Source organism: Canis lupus, chromosome 10 (assembly GCF_011100685.1).
Source record: "Canis lupus familiaris isolate Mischka breed German Shepherd chromosome 10, alternate assembly UU_Cfam_GSD_1.0, whole genome shotgun sequence".
NCBI classification, from domain to species: Eukaryota; Metazoa; Chordata; class Mammalia; order Carnivora; family Canidae; genus Canis; species Canis lupus.
Window position 1 is genome coordinate 57,938,995 of NC_049231.1, and position 20,592 is coordinate 57,959,586.

General features: G+C 37.5%; 1 protein-coding gene and 1 long non-coding RNA gene across 3 annotated transcripts in view; one reads left to right on the top strand and one right to left on the bottom strand.

The window, feature by feature from the left end:
• LOC119873679 overlaps positions 1-11,356 on the top strand; it is a 34,665-nt gene extending 23,309 nt beyond the window's left edge. The window contains exons 3-4 of one of the 2 annotated variants that reach the window (XR_005365996.1): positions 8,853-10,063; positions 11,223-11,356. This is a non-coding gene — a long non-coding RNA (uncharacterized LOC119873679). Of the gene's footprint in view, positions 1-8,852 lie in introns of both variants that reach the window. The other variant, XR_005365995.1, reaches the window with a different exon arrangement.
• EFEMP1 (EGF containing fibulin extracellular matrix protein 1) overlaps positions 1-20,592 on the bottom strand; it is a 61,417-nt gene that overhangs the window by 29,820 nt on the left and 11,005 nt on the right.

Genomic DNA, 20,592 nt, shown 5'->3' on the forward strand with positions numbered 1-20,592 from the left:
TCAGTTTTTTTTTTTAAAGATTTTACTTATTTATTCATGAGAGACAGAGAGAGGCAAAGACAGGCAGAGGGAGATGAAAGCTCCTTGCAAGGAGTGTGATGCGGCACTTGATCCCAGGACCCTGGGATCGTGACCTGAGAAGGCAGATGCTCAACCACTGAGCGACCCAGGCATCCCAAAATCTCTTTCAGTTTTAAAAATCTGAAATTAAGGTTCATTTTACTGAATTCCTGGATTCTGTTGTAAAAAATATTCATTTTCCAGCTCTTACCTCTTTTGCCTTCTCTACCTTAAAATATTGGATCCTGGGAAATCTGAACAAATATGCTCTTGCTTTTTTGGGGACCATGATCATAGGTCTCTATTTCTCCCCCACCCTCCTTTTTTTCATTTTTCAGCAGTGGCTTCTGATCTGTAGAATCAAAGGAGGGTCTAAAAATGGGCTCATCTTTCAGGATTAAATGGCTCTGTTAGCAGAGTGAGATGAATAGAAAGTTCTCTTAAATGTTTAAATGCACTACTGTGTACCTGTAAAGTTACATAATTTCAGGAATTTAGACTTGCTTAATGTCTATTTGGCAGCATAAACTCTGAAAAAAATCTCATGGGGAAACACGCCCAATACATGGTTTCTCTGTCTATAGAGTACAAAGGGAGATGGACCTGTTCCAGTTATACAGTTGATATGTTAAAGGTAGATGCCAAGCTAAGTCAGTTTTTAAGGGAATTTCTTGGCACGCATAAACAGAAGAAAAAAAAGACTATGTTCTTAGATCTGTATATATACATATATATATATATACAGATCTAAGAACATATACATATATTTTTTATTTTTATTTTTAAAAAATTTTTATTTATTTATGATAGTCACACAGAGAGAGAGAGAGGCAGAGATAGGCAGAGGGAGAAGCAGGCTCCATGCACCGGGAGCCCAATGTGGGATTCGATCCCGGGTCTCCAGGATCGCGCCCTGGGCCAAAGGCAGGCGCTAAACCGCTGCGCCACCCAGGGATGCCTATATATATATTTTTAATTGGTTACTGCATGGAACACATCCGTAGAGTCTATCATATTCCAAGTTTTCATTTTAGAAGAAAATGGAAAAATTGAGCAATTCATATTGTTAATTTTAAAATTAGCCTGGAATTATTTTTCCCTAGAAATGTAATAATTTGTTTATGGAAACCTTTAAATGAAAATCTTTGGCTTCAGGCATGTATGTGGTTAATGTGGATGACTGTGAGGCTGCCAGATAGGTAGGCCCTATCAACTAAGGATCTCTTTCAGGGCTTTCACAATGACAACAATCATACTATTTTCTTACTTCATAAGATTTTTTAATTCTAAATTATTTTATTCGAGATTGTTTCTTTAGTTGTTTGTACTAGCTTTTTTTAAACCTTATTACTCCAAGAATTTATTATTCCAAGAATTAGAGTTTATGGGAGGACTTGTTGATCTTTTTAGAAAGTCTGAGAACCAGAGAATAAATTCTTTTCTTACGTAACTTGAGACAGAATGATATGAAATATGACTGAGACAGAAGAGTGGGTAAGATCACAGGTTTTAGCATCAAATAAGTCTCAGTTTGAATCCAAGAAACACCACGTTTTAGGTGTGTGTTCAGGTCAAGTTATTTAACTTTTCCAAGTTTCAATGACAAAATCTGTCAAGTAGGGATAATACCTATTTCATACTGTTATTGTGAGTACTAATTGAAATAACACACCCCTCAAATGGTATCTGGTTGACATTAAGTTCTCAATAAATTGTACTTAACATTGTGACATGGCTATGAGTTGGTGTAAATCAGGTTGGTACTACTATTGTCTACAGACTGAAGGAAGCAAAAAACTGCAGAAAGTCAGGGCTTTTAATATATTTTGCTATGCACTTGTATATAATTACACATCCTATCTTTGCTTCCTTTTTCAGTGTCATATTTTGAATGTGGTCGGTTATGACTGAAATCCAATCGGGAAGATCATCACAGCCTTGAAGGACTTCCCTTCCTTTGGCATATTCCAGATGAACAGATAGGAGAATAGGCAAAACCAGCCTTTCTTTCTTAAAGCTACTTCTCATTAGGGAAATTGCAAACATTCAAACAAAAGAGATACAAAAGCAAAGAAATATCTAGCAACTTTTGCATTTCACAGTATTTTGTGATATGAAAGGACAGTTAATGGCTATAGGACCCCCTTCACAGCAATGGAGTGTTAAGGTTTATAAAGACTACTTAGCAAACATAGCTTTAATTGGAGCTCTAGGGATGCCTAGGTGGCTCAGTGGTTGAGTGTCTATTCGGCTCAGGATGTGATCCCAGGGTCCAAATGAGTCCCACATTGGCGGGCTACAGCAAGGAGCCTGTTTCTCCTCCTTCTGCCTGTTTCTCTCCTTCTGTGTCTCTCATGAATAAATAAAATCTTTAAAAAAAACAATTGTAGCTCTAACTAGAACCTATATGTAACTCTGAGAAAGAACTTCTGTCAACAAGTTCCAACTATGAAAAATCTATGAAAATATAAATTTTCAGCAGCAATTTTTATTATATTGGCCATGTCAAGGACATTGGGGTCATCATCTTTCAAGGCAGTGATGAAGTTATAAATCAGACCTAAAGAACAGATGGGTAATATTTTCAAATGTAGTGGAAATAACCGCATGTAAAAAATCAGCACAAGTATTTCTGGTTGTTTATTCATAAGGACAAGACTCTAAGGTGAAAACATCGATGTCTGACTTTTCAAATGAGCAGAATTCTCTACAAAACATAACAGTGATCTACATAATCATTTGTAGTTGATGAGGCATTTGATCAATCATATCATACAGGAGAGTCTGATGTGGAGCCAATTTTTGTTTTGTAATGCTATGCTAGTGATATGGCAAAACCATGGCATATTAAAAAGTATTCTTTAGAAATACTAAGTTTGGTTTTCTCCAAAAGCTAAATGACCTATTCCCGGTGCTTTTATTATAGCTATAGGCAAATTATGTATGTGGATATGACAAACTCTTATTTCCAGATTAAGGCTTTGACAGATAAAATTAAGAAAAAAATAAAAGAATTTAAAGCATGAGGTAAAAGAATATGCTGATGGTGACAGTATGACAATCCAGCAGACGGCTAGGCTGACTTCCTTCTGTCATCTTCTTACTTATTCTTTCTCTGTCCTGCATTTCTGACTCCTTCCTCTTTAAATACTCAATTTTGCATTTGCCCTTCCTCAGTTTCATCCTGATTAGGCAGACGGTTCTTTTAACTTGAGAGCTCCGACTGCTGCCACATCTGAGGTAGTGTTAGGACATCTCCCGCTGTTGTTGGTCTTGGGTACTGCTGCTTCAGCAATGGTTGGTGAGTGCTCTGGCCCAGTGCTGTGACTCTCCAGTGCACCCTTTGGGAGCTCAGCAGGGTGCCCTTGCCATCTTTATTTCCTCAGTGCAGGTAGGCTGCTGTCCAGGCCCCTGAACTCCCTATACCTGCAGCTAGTCTCATCACTACTCACCTAGATGTTGATAAAATGCAGAAGGTCCTATAAGATTATTTTGAGCCTCACTGCAGCATATTAGGTGGTTTTAATATAAAAACTAGCCTTTTCCTTAGATTCCAATTTGCCAATGTACTTTTTTTTTCCCTAAGATTTCATATATGTCTTTGAGAGAGAGAGGGAGAGAGTGCATGTGGGCAAAGGGGCAGAGGCAAAGAGGCAAATTCCTCTCTGAGCATAGAGCCCGATGCGATTCCACCCCTCTCCACACCCCCACACCCCATGATCATGGCCTGAGTGGAAACAAGAGTCAGTCGCTCAGCAGACTGTACCACCCAGGTGCCCCTTATCAATGCATTCCTGTATGATCCTCTGCATCGGCGAGGCTACATATTGCCATGTGTAAGACACATGTTGCTACCTGTCTAACTTTGTCCATGAGCCACTCCTTAACCCCTCTACTTTAACAGGACAGTTTCCTTTTCAAGATTCGGCTCACATCTACCTTTTTTATGCTTCTTTTCCTAGGTTCCTTTGGTCAGTGTAAGATCACTACAGAAAGCAGCTTATCCAGCTGACTTTGGGACAGATGTAATCTTGTTAAGAAAGAGCAGTAGCAGCAAGTTTGCTATCTCTAGAAAGTCAACTGCTTTTGAGAGGTCTCCTTAAGTAGAGCCATCTTAAGGGTAAAGGTGTGCCCCTGGCACTTTATGATTCAGGGTCCTAAACAAGTTTTGATCCAACTACTGATTTCTGGCATTCTTCATTAGGAAACCATCTTCTGGATTACCCTACATACACATCAGTGGCCTATATAAATTTTATGGCCCTGATGTGTTGAAGGTACCAACTGAGCTCTCTATTGGATTTGATGCATAAATTCTGGCACCATTATATTACAACATTGCAAAACATAATAAATAATACTCAATGCTTCCATAGTACTTATACAATTGTTATTACATTTTTTTTACAAGACTAAGGGATGCCGTGCCAAGTAAGGTGAATGTACAGAACTTCTCATAGCTTCTGCAAAGGCCGAGTTAAATTTTACTTTCAAATTAGTCTTCCAATAAGTTTTAGTATAAACTTTAAGATGGAACAAACCCCAAGCAGTAAAAATCCTTTAAGAGTTACAGTTATATTCTAGGTGGATAAAATCATAATGGCCTAGAACAATGCACTAAATGCCAAGTGGATTTTTAATGCTGAGGTTTTTTTTGTTTATTTTATTTTTATTTTATTTTATCTATTCATGAGAGACACAGAGAGAGAGAAGCAGAGACACAGGCAGAGGGAGAAGCAGGCTCAGTGCAGGGAGCCCCATGTGGGACTCGATCCTGGGACTCCAGGATCACACCCTTGGCTGAAGGTGGCGCTAAACCGCTGAGTGACCCAGGCTGCCCAATGCTGATGTTTTCAACTTTTCTTTGAGCTAAGATGTTTTCCCCACTGCATTTTATTTGGTTAAAATGTGAGCTGTGCTATTTTTAGAAATTTATACTTAATTTGCCTTTGTAGCATTGTTATATGCGGAGAATAAAACCTGTCCTAATTACTTACAAGGAAATTATCTAACTGGACTTATAAAGTTAGGATTCAGAAATGTTTTGAAAGTAAATGATGTTTCTCTCCTCCGTGAGTGAAGAGTGGACTTCATTTGGATTTGGAGAAGTTTCATATTTGTATAGGATATCTTTCACTTAGTGCAGATGAAAACTCATGTCACTTTCACTACCTTCAGGATGAAATCCAAAGTTTTTAATGTGACATTCAAGGCCCTTATGATTTGATCTTTGCTTATCATCACGTACTACACACTGAATCATACAGAGTACTTGCTCCCTTTTTCTGTCTCTTACTCAGGACCTTAGCAAATGCTGTTCTCCAGGCATGGAACATTTCTTCTCCTTCTCTCCTTCCCTTCCCCCATTTGTTAAGGCTAATTCCTACAACTTCCTTAAACTGAAGCCTGGTGTCACCTTTTCTGGGAAGTCTTTAAAATGAGATTCAAAATGCCACATTGTAATTACTACCCACTCCCTCCTAGACTGTGAGCTTTTTAGGGTAGGCACTATAAGTTCTTTTATTTTTATATTCTCAGCACCTACTATGCTTTGTACACAATAGTTACTCAACTCAGGCTTGTTGAATTATCTTAGAGTTAATAGGATGTTTGGTCTGTGGTCTTGTACCATCTCCCGAACTGTAATTAACAAAGCAAATGTTAAAATTTTCTTTCCCCAACTCATTCCCAAATCCAGTATAAAAAAATAAAGTAAATCTAGGCAACTAACGCATCATCTCCAGAAGACCCCACTTCTGGGAGAAATACAGGCATGACTATTGCTTATGAAGTTAGAATTGAAACTTAAATAGGTTAATAAACAGAACACGAGTTTTACCTTTGCAAAATTCTAGCTCTTGGGAAGTCTTAAACACACACACACACACATAGTATTACAACTAAGTAAAGTGAGATCTAAATCCAGTTAAAATTCCTTTGGATTATATCATAAGGTAAACTATATATTCTTAGGATTTTAAATTCTTGCTTTATCCACTTAGCAGTTCAGCTTTACCCTCAATCCCAAACAACACTCCCAAATCCCTCCTTCCATTTTTGTATTCTATTTAAATTCTTATTTTTAATGAAGGTAATTGTTAACTAGGAAATTCATTTCCCCTAGCCATACTGGGAGAAATTTTTGCTCTCCTCTATTTATAATGAGATTATTCCTTCGTTCATGCTTATATGCAAAATGGATGGTAAGGAACTTATAAGGGAGAGAGTGGGCCTATGGATAATTACCTCTTGCCATAATTTCCTGTAATTGCAAAAACCTTGTTTTAATCAGGGCATGACTCTGCTTAGGTTACGTTCATTGCATTTCACAGCATCTCAGCCTTAGCCATATTAGAATAAGAGCAACTGCTGTTAAAGGTCTATGTTCAGACGTAGTTTATGGTTAGAGACTTGCTCTGTATTCCTACAGCCATATATTATGACTAATAAACATTCTACAGTTTAATGGATGTGAGCAGAGGCAGAAAGGCTGATTGTTCAGAAGATCATTTAAGGGCTTATTTAGCTCTTAATTGGTTATTTCATGGGGCATAGGAGCTGAAATTACACCAAAATATTATTTTTTTTTAAATTTTTATTTATTTATGATAGTCACAGAGAGAGAGAGAGGCGCAGAGACACAGGCAGAGGGAGAAGCAGGCTCCATGCACCGGGAGCCCGATGTGGGATTCGATCCCGGGTCTCCAGGATCGCGCCCTGGGCCAAAGGCAGGCGCCAAACCGCTGCGCCACCCAGGGATCCCACACCAAAATATTATTAATTGACTATTTGATGTTTTCCTTTGTAATACCTATGAATAAATATATTGTTAAACAATATTATAAACTGTTTACCCTACTTGGAGTGGAACTTGTTTAGAATCGTCTTTGACTCTGGATTTGACTCATCACTTACATGCAAAATAGTGAATATGTCTGTTAGAAATGGTGTTAAACAAATAATTATGATCCTGAAAATAGTCCTTGTGGATAAAACTCTTTATACTTGTCAGCATTGTTATCATATGTATAGTACTTGAAAATTAATGCAATTCTTTTTTGAGGAACTCACTCACTTTACAAGAAGTAAGATCTACTCTCATCTCCCATCCCAGTCCTATTAAGATGATTTAACACATTTAACCATATGTGTATACTTATTTCTCCCCCTCATCCTACAACTATCTGGAGGTAGCATTTTTATTATGTCACTCTTTGCTCAAAATCTTTCACAAGTTATGACATCACTAAATCTAAACGGCTTAACCGAGAATTCAGGATTCATATAAACTGTCCCTCCAATGATTTTTCTTGTTTCCGGCAGTCCCCACAATAGCCCCCCTTTCCTTTACCCCAAACAGCAACAAGATATTGTCACTATTATTCTGTGTATAGGGCATCCACCCAGCAAAGCCTACCCTTTCTCTTCTCAGGATTATTTATATCCAGTTCAACCTTCATGACCCAGATTACATTCACTGCTTCTGAAAAGCCCATGATGGCCCCGGATTGTAGCAAGCAGTCCTTCCGCTGGACTCTACCACTGCTTTTACCATTGACTCCGTGGGGACTGAGGCTCTTGACTAAAGTTTTGCTGACCTGAATTGTTAAGCTGAATTATTTGTATGATTTAATGTTTTTTAAATCCAACCTTACTTTACCTCTTCAGATAGCCTGAAAAGTCCTTGCAAGAAAGGTGGTATGTCTAGGCATCTAGTATAGTTTGATTACATAATAAATGAATACATTGATGCATGAATCGATGAATAAATGACTTAAAATTGAACAAATGAATGCATGAATGGTGCAGATGTCAGAGTAGACACGAGAAGCTATAACCTAAATTTAAACGAACAATTTGGGGTCTGATGAGGGAAGGGTGGAGTTCTTTAAAGCCAAGGCTCATGATATCTAACTGATCCTTTAATGCTTACAGGGCAAAAAGTAGTGGTTCCAGAAAGAATGGCCAGAAACAGGCTCTTTTAGTTCCATAATCTTTCAGTTGAGCCCTGCGCATTTGGGAATTTAAGACCAACATGAAGTTATGGTGATAACTTGGCTACACAATATCCCCCTTTCCTTCTACCCAAGGAGGGATTGTGACCTCATTCTCTGGGAAGGGGACTCTCCTCCAAAGCATTCAAAGACCATCTCTCTGAAAAATTAAGTGAAATCCAAAATGGGGGTAGGATAGAACCAATCTTACTCAGAGAGCATACATGAGTTCTGGGGGTTAAAGTCATTGCTGAGTTTTATATATATATTTTTTTCTTTTAAACCTTTGAAAAAAGAGATCAACTCTGGTTTCAGTTTAATTTAAAAAAAAAAAACCTACATGGCCACTTCTTCAAATTTGTTCCAGATGGATTTAGTCATAGAATGATTGATTATCCACTCAGTGTGAGCTATGTGGTTAAGCTCAGAAACCTACAACAAACTGGTCTGGAGCTGTGTTTCATGGTAAATGGCAGAGAGGATAATCCTTAAGCTGTCATTTTAGAGTTAGTGATGAGGAAAGAGGAATTTAGTGGGGCTACTTATGTCAAGAGAATGTATTAGCAAATGGATGGTTGAATATGAAGAAATCTTATGAGCGTAATGCTTTTTTTTTTTTTTCCTCTCTGGTAAGGGGAACCAGATCTGACTGACAGCCCCCTTGAAGCTTCCCCAGCTTTCACTGCCTGCTCCCAAGACCAAACCCACCTCCCCAGGATGCTACAGGCCTGAGGCCAGAGGCTAGCCTCTACCTGGTTGCTAAAGCACCCATTTATCCTGTATCCATCCTCTCAACAGGCCCAGAGAGGATTTTATCATTGGCATCAGAGACACCTGGACAAATCTGGAGACTGATTCTGGGGAGAGTGAACCAAAGAGAAAATGTACTGCATTCCACACAGAGCTGTATCCTGTACTTTAAAAAGTAATTTAAAACATTTGGTACTTTTTCATTTTAAGAAAAAAAACCCCTACACTTCCTTTGGATTTTAATTACTCCTTTTAATAGCTACATCAGCCTTTTATCTATTCTTTCCATTGGGTTTACAATTTAGCTACTAGAATATTCTTTTAGGAGAGATTGGATGTGGCTGGTGGCTTTCCCTACATGCACCATTTGATTTTACAGGTTCTCCTATATGTTGTTCAATTTTTTGGTTTCCATCTTCTCTGATTTTTCTGTTTTTGCTCATATATCTTTTCTCTTTTTTCTTTCCCTTAGAGGGCTCTTCTACATTATTATTGTCTTCTTGTTGAAAAACAAGCCACTATCCTGCCTCCTTATCAAGATACCTACTCCTTAGAGTCCTAAGAAAATCCATGTTGGATTTTATGATTTCTGAATTTTTAAGCCTAACCTATTTATTGTAATCTTAGGTTATGCTCAGCACGGTCTCCTAGTAGATTTTTGAGGTAAAAGAAAAAGATGTAAACAAGTGTAAACATAAAAATGATGGTTCTAGGTACAGGCTTTTGACTAGGCTGAAGGAACAAAAATGTGACCAAAACAGAACAGAGGTTTCTATGGGAGAGGTGGAGAACATTTTCTACAATTCCCTAACACACACACACAAATATCACAGATGTCTAGGACAAAAGTTAACATAAAGCAAGAAGGATGTTTATTAAATTTATTTTATGTAACAGGCTTGTAGGTATATGCTAATCTGCAAGAATAAAGGTAGTTCTGTTTGCTCGTTTTTATTTTGCAAAACTTTTGCAAAAAGTTTTTATTTCAGGGATATTGTTTATAGAGTAGATTAAAGGAGTTTTTAATTACAAAGTTTCAAAATCAAAGGATATAGTCATAATTATTTAGGAATGGTTTTGGAGAGGATGGATAGCGTTTCAGAAGTTCCAAGTCTATGAAGGAGAGAAGGGTACATTCATTCAGAAGAAGCTGTCAGAAGAGTGAGGTTCTTCTTACAGACAGTACTTTGCCTATTTCAACCACACCCATCAGGCTGTGTATCTGAATGAGTCATCCAGTCTCCTGCACTGCTGGGAAGGTGGGTACATTTTGCTTTTTAACTCCTATTTTACTTTTTGAAACCATTCAAAATTCTAGACTTAACTCTAAAGGTTTGGTTGGAATCAATGGAGGGGGAATTTTCATTATGGATTGTGGTAGGCAGCTTCTTACATAGCTCCCAAAGATTCCAGACTCCTGGTATTCATGCTGTTGAATGTAGACTGGATGTTGTGACTTGTTTCTTTTTTTTTTTTTTTTAAAGATTTTTTATTTATTCATGATAGTCATACAGAGAGAGACAGAGAGGCAGAGACACAGGCAGAGGGAGAAGCAGGCTCCATGCAGAAAGCCCGACATGGGACTGGATCCCGGGTCTCCAGGATCACGCCCCGGGCCGAAGGCAGGCGCCAAACCGCTGCGCCACCCAGGGATCCTTGTGACTTGTTTCTAATGAGCAGAATATGAGAAAAGTGATGGGTTGTTGCTTCCATGATTAAGTCACAAGACTGTGACTTCAATCTTAGTAGCATTCTCTCTCTTGTTTGTTTACCATGTTGTGAGATGGCCTGTGAAAAGGTGTATGTAGCCAGGAGTTGAAGGGGGGAAGAACTGATGACCAACAGAGGTAGGAAGTAAATCCTGCCAACAACCACTAGTGAGGGAGCTAGAAAGTGGATCTTTCCCGGTGAAACCTAGAGATGACTTTGGCCTTGTGAAAGACCCTAAGCCAGGAGACCCAGCTAAGTCACATCTTGATTCCCGACCCAGAAAAAATGTGAGATAATAAAGGTTTGTTGTTTTAAGCTGTTAAGTTTTAGGGTAATTTGTTACGTGGCAACAGATAACTAGCGTGTAGACTTCCTTATGGTTTCTATGTGATGGATAATAATGCATATGCTCAGCAAAGACTGGTTACTATGGTTGTAAACCTGGTTTGAGTCTGAGGCTGAGAAAAATCTCCAAATGTGAAATGAACAGACTTATAGAACTGAAACAGATTTTTCTTTAGTGAAAGATACTTAGGAAGGCAGGAAATCTTAAGTGAAGGCAGGAAATCTTAATTCAAAATCAAGAATATAACACAGAGCCTTTAACAGTAGTGTTGCACCTTCACAGGTTACGGCAGTTTCTATTAAAACATGTAAAAAAGGATATTTACTGTGCACCAAAATAAAAATAACTCCTTTCTCTGCTAGGATTAAAGTGGAGTCCTGGGCTGTACGTGAACCACAATAATTATCCCTGTCAGGGCCTGGGGAAAAGACCGTGGTGATCTAGCTTTAAAGCTTCAGTGATTTGGTCCAGACTTTTAAAAAACAACCAGTACTAGGTGTGAACTGTTTTGTCAATAAAGCTTCATGTCATTAGAACTGTCTGGTTTTTTGTTTCTGAGTCATTAATGCTATTATAATCACAGAATGCACCTGCATTCTTCCCAGGGCAGATTTTAACTTGCTCTGGTATGTTTTCTTGATAAAAATGCCACCTGAAAGGCACAGAAGAACGCCTATCAATAGAAGCAGTCTAAATGCCAGACATGCATCAATCAAGAGCCATATAGCTACAATACTTTGAAAGCTTATAACCTAGACAAAGTGCACTCTGCTTACCTCTCTTTTACTTTCTTTCTCATTCTTTTAAAATTGTTTTGAAAAAAAGGCTGGGAAGGACAACTTCTTAATTTTAACAGCTGAGAAAACTGAGGCCCAGAGAGGTTAACTGGCTTAATACAGTGAGAGTCACTTAGAGGAAGACCCAGATGGGAACCTTTGTCTCTTGCTGAGTTTCCTGGGGTTTCTGCCATTCTTTGCTGCCAAAGACTACTTTCTGGGATCCTCCTGAGCATTCAAGCATAAAAACATTCCACCACAGGAGAAAATTCTATTAATTAGTAAGCAAAGGAAACATCTATGTATTACAGCTGTAGCTGTTACAAATGAATTTACATGGGAGAAATTGAGTACTAACCAGAAGAAAAAATATCTTTTTGAAAAAACAAGCAAACAAAATCCCACCTCATGCAAATTATCCAAATTATATTACATTTTGCTAAAGGCAGAAAACAGAGGCTGAAGAATCACTAGGCATATCAGCTTCCTGATGGAAAGCACAAAGTGTCAACTACTGGAAAACAGACTCTTATATCCACAAAATCTGGGGGCTTTGTTGAAATGTGAAATCTCAGGTCTCATCCCAGACCTACTGAATCAGAATCTCCCTTTTAATAGGATCCCCAGGTAATTCGTTGTGCATTAAAATTTGAGAAGCACTGGCCTATCACACATAGCATATAGAAGATTCTCAAAAACATAATAGAAAATTGAATCACCTTCTCATTTTTCTTCATCAGTTTTCTTTTTGAGGAAAGTATGCATTTATATGTATGAACACAAGTAGGAAGTTGGTAATTGTAATACTATTTTATGAGAAACTTCAGTAGAACCTATTTTCAATTAGGGTAGTCTACACTTGCTCTTTGTCCTTGAAGCTCCTATCTTGTTCTCCTTTTCTCTCTCTTCCACTTCCATTCTACATCTCTTTTTTTCTGTCCCTTATTCTTTTTACAGCTGCTCCTGACTCCCAGGGTCTAGGAGGAGACTCCTAGAAGGGAAGGATATGGCTCAGCTGTTTGCCCTATCTTGCTTTTCTTCCTCCACAAATGTGTGAATATGGTCCTGGCCTCTACCCTAATAGGTGTTTGCTGCATTTTTTTCCCCCTAGATGACTGATTTTCATACTGAGTGGTATGTGGTGGTTCTAGGTAGTGTTGCAGGAGGGTGTCACTGTTCCTTGAGTCTCTCAGCAGGGGATTCAGGAAAGTCCCATAAGAGGCTCACCAATCCATTCTAATAAATATTTGGTATATATATATTTGCAATCAGTCAATGAATAAGCAACACTTAAGTCCTGAATTTTTGGCAACTGCAGTTACTCAGTTGTGATCTTTGTGGATCATAGGTTCACCTAAGAGCGTAGAGAAGTTTTCTTCTCCTTTAAGGAAAAATGGTATTTTTTTTCCTGCTGAGTAGTAGAACTGACATACCAGTGATGTGTCATCTATTAGAAGAATTTGTAAATGTAGCTCTCTAAATCAAGTGCGAAGATGTGGTCTGAACTTGAATCTGCATTGACTCTTCCTAACTTGAGGATTCCATTAACTAGCAGGTAGTTTTACCTACTTCTCAGGACCTTTATTTGATGTTTTTAGCTCTTGAGAAAATTCCAAACCCTACTCATATTTAATCAAATAATTCATGAAATCTTCCTTTTTGATGTCTTCTTTATTTTCTCGTCACTATAAACTGTTCCCTTAACATGAGATCAGAAACTGTATTTTTCCAAGAAAAACCACGTTTTGGTTTGGTAATCTGTCTACCCCTGACTTTGATATTATAACCAGATTTTCCAACAATTCTTTAAAACTTTCTATTAGGACTCTAATATTGTTTGCGGCTCGGTTTTTACAATGATAACCAAATAGCCCAAGATCTTCTAATAGAGCGATATTCTGATGGTCTATTTGGGGTATTAACCATCTGTGACAGCTTGGCTTATTGAAAACTATGGCTCTGGCATGCTTACACAATCCATTTTTACGCTTAAATTGAAAACTCAATGAGAAGATATTTTTTTAGTTTACTTAGAGTTGAACTCTAATTTACAATGGTTTTGTTATTTAACATTTTTTTTTTGAATGAGCTATTCACCAAATAATCTTTCCTGGTATTTCAGAACTATCATTAGCTGCTTAAATTGCACCATGATTAAGTTTCCTTCTTTCATATAGCTTTTTTTTTTTAATCATTAGCTTATTTATTTATTTATTTTTCAATCACTAAAGAAGGGAGGTAATGCAATTGAAATTCAGAACAAAGCACTGCATCTTTACCAGCTTGTGTAGAAGGATTTTTCTTTTTTTTCTCTGGCTACCTTCCTGGATTAGGGTTCTTCTGATACACCAGGTCATGAACTATTTTTACAAAAAGGACCCACAGCTTTTACTGGGATGTTTAATTAATCATGAATGACTGGAATTTTCTGCCTTGGTTGTTGAGTAGACTTTTATTCTGGGTTACCTCTTGACTATGTAATTTTCCAAAGTCTGAAGAATGAAAGGGCATGGGGATTCAGTGTCAGGCCCAAATAATCTGTTTTTTAATCCATTCTACGAGGGTCTATCTGCAAAGTTTATTTTATTAAAAATTCCATTCTCATTGTAGAATGCTGAGATGGCCACACCCTAACACATTTACTTCTATTTTGTTGACCCTGTCTCTACTCCATCTAACAAAATTACTAGTCAATTAAATAATGCAGTAGCTGTCCAAGGTGTTCTGTTCTCCTATGATAGGTAAACACATGAAGTTTCCAGTGTTGGTTTTCCAGGAAATAATGAGAGAGTAACGGAATCATGTTAGAAGCTTTACTGGCTTCCATCAGTTTAATTTGGATACATGTTACTTTCCTACCAAAAAGGATGGTGCATCATACATATCTGTGCATGTGTATGGGTGTGAACCTGAGTAGGTGTGTGTGTGCATACATGCATGTGAGCAGGAATAAATGCAATCTAGGCAAGAAAGGGGGTGTTGAGCCTACAGAGGCAGATTTCTGAGGTGTCTTTTAACAACTTCTTTTAGAATGTCCTTTTCTCTTTTTGGGGAGGAGTTTTGTGATATCACAAACTGCTCAGGAAAGAACATGGATGGATAAGGAGAGAAAACCATCTTATATAACCATCTCTCTTCAGGCTTCAAATTATGAAATGTGGTGATTAGAAAAAAATTCATCAGTGGGCTTAGTAAAGTTAAATGATGCCAGATACCTCAACAGCTCCCGCATTTTAGAATAATTAGAGCTGAACTAATTCTCTAAGAGGCTTCTGAATTGACTGAATAGCAGACTCCACAAAACAGACATACTGCTCTTCATAATTTTGGTAATTAATACTGAATAAAATTTTTGTAACTTTTAGTAAAAAAAAACTTATTTTTTAACCAATATTTGGTTAAAAATACTGAGATATTTAAGTTTTTTACTGAATAGTAAAAATGTCAACTACAACTTAGTGGCATACTCATTTGTGAATGTATGTATGACAGGAGAGCTCTGCTGCAAAAACCTTTGCACATCTATTCACTACTGAACAAAAAAAAATCTTCCTTAATCCATATTGTGATAGACCCTGGTCTCCAGGGAGGACACTGAATAGAACTCCATGAGTTGTTTCCCATTTTGGATCATGTTCTATACCTCCACTCAAGGGACTAGGAGTAGATTCCTTATAGTACGCATAGCTGTTTAAGGTGCAAAACTTATTTCATTACAGTTGCTGGAACTTTTTGGGATTTAACTATATTCACAAAAGTAGTTCCAGTTCCCATCATGGTTCTTATTTGAGTTGGACATACATAAAAGCTATACACACAGCTTTTATGGTTGTCTCTGGTTCCGTTCCCTACTTCACACTCTTATTTCAACCACAGTTTAAGTATAAGCTAGTTATTAGCTCCCAAGGAGCCCTCAGTAAGCTGGGTTCTTTATTCTGGGGCCCCTGGGATCCATGGATTTCCTTTTCACTTCCCAAGCAATTCAGCTCTTCCTTCCTTGAGACCAGTTCAGAGCTGTATTTCTTTCTTTTTTTTTTCTTTAAAGATTTTATTTATTTATTTATTTATTTATTTATTTATTTATTCATTCATTCATTCATTCATTCATTCATTCATTCATTCGAGACACAGAGAGAGAGAGGCACAGACACAGGCAGAGGGAGAAGCAGGCTCCATGCAGGGAGCCTGACACAGGACTCGATCCCAGATCTCCAGGATCACACTCTGGGCTGAAGGCGGTGCTAAACCGCTGAGCCACCTGGGCTGCCCAAGAACTGTATTTCTTTAAGTCACCTACACTCAACTAAGTGACTTTCCTGGATTTGACCCTTCAGCATTTGAATTTCTGGCTGGTAGTTGAGGAAAACGACCAACATAGATTGCTCTGAACCTTTCTTCCTTTCTTATTCCTATTTTAGAGAGCATTATCAAGTGCCTTGAATTTGTTCACAATATCAGAGAGTTTACATAAATATTGTCCAGCCTTATGATTTTGTTACTTCAAATATCAGAAATATTAACATTTCCCCCAAACAACTGTATTTTCATTATTCACCATTAGATTTCTGAGGAATTACATATTTGATACTAAGAAGCATTCACTAGTTAAATGACTTGCCAGAAAGTAAAAAAAAAAAAAAAATCTAGTATTTCCAATTACTAGTTTTGCTATAGGGATAATAGAATGCCTAGAATAATTCTTGTTTATTCACCCATGTTTATTAAAAACCTAACAATCTAAGATATAAAAGAATAGACTTTATTGTCCTTTTCAAGTGGCTTAAGCTTAAAATGAGAACAAGATATCTAAGACCCCCATTACTGAGAAATTTTATAATATATATATATATAGTTGGGAAATATACCTCATACACATTTGGTACTTAATAGCTTATTTACAAGGATGATTTTAGAACTCAAAGTAAATTGTAAGCCTGAGCTCTCTGATGGTTAAAAGCCATTCATTTATTCAATTAAACACACACACATGCACAAACAACATTTGCTTAGTGTCTATTCAATAATAAATGAAACAGGACACAGTTTAGGAAGATATTTAGACACAGCTGGAGGAACATATTAGTATTTTGACAGGGAGAGCTACTGAGGATGGAGCCAGTCAAAGATGTTTGCTGTGCAGTGGCTCAGCATGATGTGTACTCTGTGATCAGGTTTTCCTCCACCTACCCCTATGCGTTTCCTCGTTAGCACTATTAGTAGCACACTGTTTCTGGGGGACTCTCCTGGGAGACCATTCTAGGGTAGAAGGAACATGGACACAATGCTGATTCTCACCTATTCTGCTTGTCTACATGATGGTTGTTACTTCCTCTACCATTTGGATTTTAATTTCTTCAGGATACCTCTCAACTTCCCCTCCTCATTCTCTTCTAAATGATCCAATCTGGGGAGGAACCAAACTTTTGTTCTTAACCACATTTCTGGGGACATGTTTTCTTTTTCTGTCCAAATACAGATTTTAGTAAATTGGAAGGATACCTGTATCATTCACTGGTGATACTTTTGGCAGTTTGTTATGCACTCCTTGTGATGTCCTTCTTTGCTGGACTGTTGTCGGTTTCCTTTATTGCTTTTTTGGTAACTGAAAGCTCAATGATGCCAAGTTCCCTTAGGACAATGACCACTCCTTCCTTCCTCTTTGATTCTATCAAAGTGCCTCACAATAGAAAGTGGTCCTCAAACTTGGTTGAATTTATTGAGCACTAACTGAATGCATTTGTGTTCTCTTTGATCCCATTTCACTTGCATTATTGCCTGGTTACCCTTGACTAGTACAGATACACAACAATTTGAAAAGCAGTTCAAGGTTTAAGAACTGATTTAGTCCAAATCTCAAGTTTTTCAGTCTATTTAGTACACATTTACATAACATTGATTCACTGTCTCTCCCTCCTTTGAATCTGTGGTCATATGAAATGGACAGCAATAGGTGATCTGTGCTGCTGCCAGTATCTTGCCACTCAGCTTCCTTTCATGTCATTTCTTCACTTCATCTCTATTAAATGTTTACTAATCAGTTAGGTTCAAGCTACAAGCCTGAAATTATAGCTAAATGCTTGCAATGACAGCTGTGGTTTTCTGCCAATATTTGAATGCAGTTTTCTTGATCAGTTTTGTTTTTGAGTGTGCAATTTGCAGTTACCTCCTGGAAAAAAGAAGCATGCTAATGGATTTCAGATGTGGCGTGAATTACTTATTTGTACATTCGTGCAAAATCAAACACATTTGGGACAAATTTTGTTTAATCTTTGGTTTCAAAGACTAGAATTGTGCCAGTAATTCAGCAAGTGTGAAGGCAATCCCTACAAATGGGGCAACTTGTTGATTTCAGAGAATACAGTTTTAGACTTTCTGCTGGAGAAAGAAATAATGAGCCAGTATCAGTGCACATTCCTGAAGTTACCCAGCCTTGCAATTCTACTCTCATATGCTTCTTTTTTGCTGCTATGGGGAGACAGAAATCCATTCCACAGAAGAAGTGTTAACTAGTTTTAACAAGAATCTCGTCTTTGATGAGAAGGAAATCTTTGATCAAGTTTAAATTTAACAGAAGACACTATGGGAACACTCTTCTAATATCTGATGATTTCACAGAATCTAAATATATTGAGATGTCAGCTGAGCATCTGGTATTAGAAGGATCTCCTATCACTTTGGTAAATGAAAAGATGCTTTAAGACCAAAGTCAGAGTCAATCTCCTCTTTTGTGACTCTGCATGAACTTCATCTCCAAACAGCATTAACTCATGTCATCAGTTCATGCTGTGAGCATATGGAGGATGCTTATAGAAGGTATGAGTATCTCTTAGCACCAACCATTACCATAGCCAGAGCAGAACTTAGAGTTTCACCTGACAATTTAAGGACTGTTACGGTATTTTGCATTTGCAGGTTTTTTTTTTTTTAAAGATTTTATTTATTCATTTGGGAGAGGAGAGCAGGAGTAGGGGCAGAGGGAGAGGGAGAAGTAGACTCCCTGCTGAGCAGAGAGCCTGCTGTGGGGCTCAATCCCAAAGTCCTGGGATCATGACCAGAGCTGAAGGCAAATACTTAACTGACTGAGCCACCCAGGTGCTCCAGCATTTGCAGATTTTACAGAAAGATGCAAGCAAGATCTCATTTCCCACTTTACACACTTCCTTTCAGTCTAGTTTGCACATATCATACCCTACTAACTAGGACTCATGACCACTCGTGTTTAGGAATCAGAGTGCTAATGATGACAATAAGAAAGATGAGAGAAGTAAAATAGAAATACTATCATTTTTAAAAAGATTTTATTTATTTATTCATGAGAGACACACATACACACACACACACAGAGAGAGAGAGAGAGAGACAGGCAGAGAGAACAATAGGTTCCATGCAGGGAGTCTGATGTGGGACTTGATCCTGGAACTCCAGGATCACGCCCTGTGCCGAAAGCAGGCACTAAACCGCTGAGCCACCCAGGGATCCCCAAAATAGAAATATTATATCCTAGGAACAGAATATATATTTTTGATGATTTGTCTTTCCTACTTCACATTTCCCATGTAAAGTATTATGACCCTACCCTCTGATTTTTGTAGCTGAATGCAATTTTCTGATGTTAAGATTAAGTTGGGGCATTGGTTCTCAAACTTGAGCACACATCAAAATCATAGGTTTGTTAAAACACAGATTGCTGAGTGCCATCCCCAGAGCTTCTGATTCAGTAGGTCTGATAGCAATCAGGAATTAGCATTTCTGATAAATTACTGGATGATGCTAATGCTTCTGGTCTAGGGATTACACTTTGGAAGACATTGAGTTAGGTAATTATACAGCATAGTCTTTTGTTGCAGAAGTGTGATCATACTTTCATCCTTTCACCTCAAATAGTTGCCGTTCAATTTTTATGAAGTAATTTTAAGGACACTTATGACTGCACAAATCAGGTACATATACATATTGTTCACAAATGTATATTAGAAATAAATATTTTTTAAAGATTTATTTGAGAGACAGCAAGTGCACATGTGCATGTGAGGAAGAGGGGAGGAGCAGAGGGAGAGAGTCTCAACCAGATTCCCCACTGAGCCTGGAGCTAGAAGTAGGGCTTGATCTCATAACGCTGAGATCATGACCTTGGCTCAAACCAAGAGTCAGAGGCTTAATCAACTTACTCACTCAAGTGCCCCTACTAGACTTATCTTAATTAACTAGATATTCAGTGACTATAGTTTTTGGAAAAGTAAATTATGAAGCTATGCTAGATTTTTCAAGAGAAAATCAATTACTTCTATTGCACTGCACCAGCTTATTGTAAAAAGTAATTAAATTATCCTTATAAACTCAATTTCTATCCATTTATATGGCTTTTGAGAATTTTTAGATACTCAAAGGCAATTAACAACTAAAAACAATGAAAAGCAGTAAGCAGGCTAAATACCTACTTTACTTTCTGCTTGAAGTATTCGTTTCTGTTAATATCATATTTTACTCAATTATAGTCTTCCTTTTGCAAAATATGTATTTTCTGAGATCAGAGTTTTTCACTGGGTTGTATAATTATACGTAACAAAAATTACGCATTTCCTCACAAAACTAAGCAAAGCAATGAGAAACCCTAATGACACTAGTGAGGATAAAAAAAAGGGTAGTGTTTGAAAGCTGTTTTGTTATGACAATGCGAGGTATGCTAAGCCACTTGATTACACTATAATTTATAAATCCTCGTTTGGATATGAGATCATTTATGTTTCAAATGAAAGAAAACAAAGAAAGACGTCCCTAGCATCTGAGAATCTGTACATGTTAGTTCAAGTTTCTCCTTTTTAAAGTATATGTATATATAATAACTTCTTTCCTTTACAAAATAATATTTTAGTTATCCTTATGTTTATAAAGAAATGTGCAAAAGATAATAGGTGATCTCCAACAGTGTAGAGCTATTTAAACCCTGAGCATAATT